We start from the raw sequence: 3497 nt of genomic DNA on the forward strand, positions 1-3497 counted from the left end.
CGTGTTTTGTGGTTTCTAAACCTTTGAAAACAGTGGTAGCGTTGAGATTGTCTATTCCTGGCTTCAGTCAGAGTAAATGGCAGATGAATTTACAAGCCTGCTCTGAGATTTCGCGACATCTCTACCAGCCTGGCTCATGAGAGTATTTGTCTTGGCCACTTTTCAGTCTCAGATTACAGCTGGAACCTGGGAAGGCCTGGGGCTGTGCACCCCTTCAGACTGCCCCACTGACAGCCAAGGTGCCACTTAGGCAGCATCTCTGCCCACCTGGCCTCGGGCTACCCTCAGGCCTCACCAGGAGGCTGGAGTAATTGGAAAGTGCACAGGGAGACCAGCTCCTACTATTGCCCAAGACTGACCAAAGTGTTCCCTGGAGTCCAGGTCACTGAGGGTTGGAAATGTGCTCTAAGAGTCTTGGGGTCATCTTTATCTGACACCTCTGAGTCACCAAACCAGACCAGGGCCAGGTTTGTCTTCCCATTTGGGTTCCTAGAAGCCTTCGGGGTTAGGGACCAGATGCACTCAGAAGTCACTGAGTAGAAGAAGATCCTTGTTTCTGTGCCAGTGATTTTTTGAAGCTTGGGAAGAACCTCAGCCCCAAAATGTGGAGATGTGCTGGATTTTGGTTTTTTTAACTGCTTGCCAAAGAAAGTGGAAAGGAAAAGGCCTGAGAACTTGGAAGCCCCAGTGAGAGTGCTGACTTAAAAGCCGCTAAACTGAATTTCTCATGACTGTACTGAGTTTAATATTGGTGCCTGACGATGCTGCACAAAAATACCCACTGGTGTACTTGCCGCTCTTAGCTTGCTGAGAAAGGCTGAAGTCATTCCGATGGGAGTCTGCCAACATCATTCCTGGGTGAACTCATTTGGGGAATACAAGCCGACATGCCACTAATTCTAGAAATGTGAACATGTAAATACAAAAAAAAGCCCTACTGGACTATTTTTAAAAAGGAACCAAAGATAATGTAACCAGTTCTTTTTGGGACTTGGGCATCTATTCTCAATGGACCTCAAACAACATTAGAGTTCCTTGAGTGGTTACTGAATTAGGTTGATAGTATTTTTATCACTAAACATCAATAAGTCGCTCTTTAATGTAGTTGGAATATTTTCAATCATCCACATTAGATGCAGCCCGGGCAGCAGGGCAGGCGTTACCTGGCCTGTGTTGGTGGTCCCTGGGCCTTCCATGGGGGCAGGGCCTAGAGTAGCTGCAAGGCTCTACTTACTAACGTAACTCTTGGCCCCTCAGGAGTTGGGGGGCCAGTTACCTACTGAGTGTCAGAGGTTCTGTGGTCCTTCACTAGCCCTCCCTACCAGTGTGTCCAGATCTGCCCCCGCTTGGGGCCCCTTTTTGTGAGATTTCCCCCATTTGAACCAAATTCCTTCTCAGACCTTCCTTTCCCAAAACTGCCGGTGCCCTTCCTTCTGCCAGCACTCTCAACATCCTTAGTCACTTCCTCAGCAAGACTGTAAATCCCCCGAGGGTGGCAGGGCCATCCCCAGCAAGCCTCACTCCCACAGTGTCGTCCAGACCTGGGCACACAGGCACCCGGAATGGCCAGGCAGCTCTTAAAAGTCCCCCTCGCTTAAGACGTTATATGATTCCAAGGCTAAATTGACGTCCCTTCAGAAATAAATACCATCATCAGGAAATGGGAGTTTAGGAGCAGCTCTTTCACCAACTTCCTCTTGTAATTCCCGGTTATGCGATTTGGGGAAAGTTGTTTCCTCTTTGTGGGCCTTTCCCCTCCCACGTATGAAAGGTGGGCATTGACCAAGTCCCCTCTTGGTGGTCTGGATGATTCTGGTAAGTCTGTGCTTGTTCCTGTTGTGGTCTCTGCCCATGGTATTTCTTCCTTATGCCCGGCCAGGAAGCATAGCATGGACTCCATTGTGGGCTGCGTGTCCTGTGAGCCCCGGGTGAGTGTGGCCCGTCTGCCCACTGTCCTGTAACATTATACAAGTGTAATCATATGCCAACGGACAGCATCCAGGGTTGCAGTTATTTTGGGATGTGCAGGAGCCTGTGGGAAAATGCTGGAACATGTCTTAGTCACTTGGGCAAATACCTTTCTTTCCGTGTTCCAGCATGTTTTGAACTCTCAGGCAGCATAAAAAAAGCTCAGGCAGGCACACTCCCCTTTGTGACTGCGCGTGCTCTTCCTGATCGGCGGTCCCGGTCTGGACCGTGCACCACCTCCTCTGGGCTCTGGGAAGCGAGCGAGCGTGCGGAGCGGGGAGAACAGGGCTGGAGAAGCCCCTGGAAGCCTGGCGTGGGGAAAAACTCTGGCGCCGCTATCGATATGTAAATCAAAATAGAAATCCAGAAAAGAGGTGTAAGGAAGATCTGAATTTCCCATGTCATACTTTGTTGCTTTTTAAAAAATTTAAAAACTTCTCCAGTTATGTGATTCCTCCAGTCACGGGCATGTCCCTGCTTTCCTGGTACTGTTGCCCAGCGCTGCCCAGTAAGAACCAGTGGAGACCAGGAAGAGCTGCATCAGTCCCAGGGGAGGACCACAGGAGAGTGCAGCAGAAGCCTGCCACGCTGCCATTCCACCCTCAGTGGAGGGGACGAAGAGGCAGCCACAGGTCCTCCCGACGGGGGTCATCCCAAGACAAGCAGGGCCAGAGTTCATGGTGCACTTGGAAGCCAGCAGCCTGAAGGATGTGCGGAGGGAGTTGGAAAAAGCATTCCAGGTAGAAAGGGCCTTTTTCTAGAACACTCCTTTTCCTGTCCTTGCATCCCTAGCCAGAGCTTGCCCTGAGGACCTCGCTGGCCATGTGGAGGGAAGAAGGCCTCCTCTAGTCGGAAGAGGGGAGATCCTGCCACCAGCCCCTTGCTTGTTCCTTGCACGTCATCTCTTTCTCTCTCAACTGCCCCCTTCCTTCTCCTTAGCATACAAGAAGCACGAACCGAAAAAAACCAGTTCCTTCTCACCCCTCCCAGCCTACCCACTTTGTTATCAGACATGGAGAAACAGTCAGCTAGGGCCCCCTTGCCACCTGCTGTGACCCACCCCATCACCCCTGCTGAAACTTCCCATGAGCAGGCACATTGCTGCAGTCGGTACACAATTTCTCCAGCTCTCCTCCCATCAGACCCCTTGGACTCCCCTCTTTCCTGCCTTTCTTAAAAGGTCTCTCAGATTCCTCCCTCCCCCCACTGCACTCACCACCATGTGATGATTAGTGTTATATGTCAGCTTGGCTGGGCCAGAGTATCTAGCTATTTAATCAAACACTAGCTATTTAATCAAATACTAGATGCTGCCATGCAGGTATTTTGTAGACTTGGTTAACATCTACAATCAGTTGACTTTAAGTAAAGGAGACTAATTACGCTTCATGGTGTGGGTGGGCCTCATCCAATCAGTTGAAGGCATTAAGAGCAAAAACAGGTTTCCTGGAGGAGAAGAAATTCTGCCTCTTCCTCAAGACTGCAGCATCGACTCCCGCCTGAGTTTCTAGCCTGCCACCCTGCCCTAC

Source organism: Eulemur rufifrons, chromosome 28 (assembly GCF_041146395.1).
Source record: "Eulemur rufifrons isolate Redbay chromosome 28, OSU_ERuf_1, whole genome shotgun sequence".
Classification (NCBI taxonomy): Eukaryota; Metazoa; Chordata; class Mammalia; order Primates; family Lemuridae; genus Eulemur; species Eulemur rufifrons.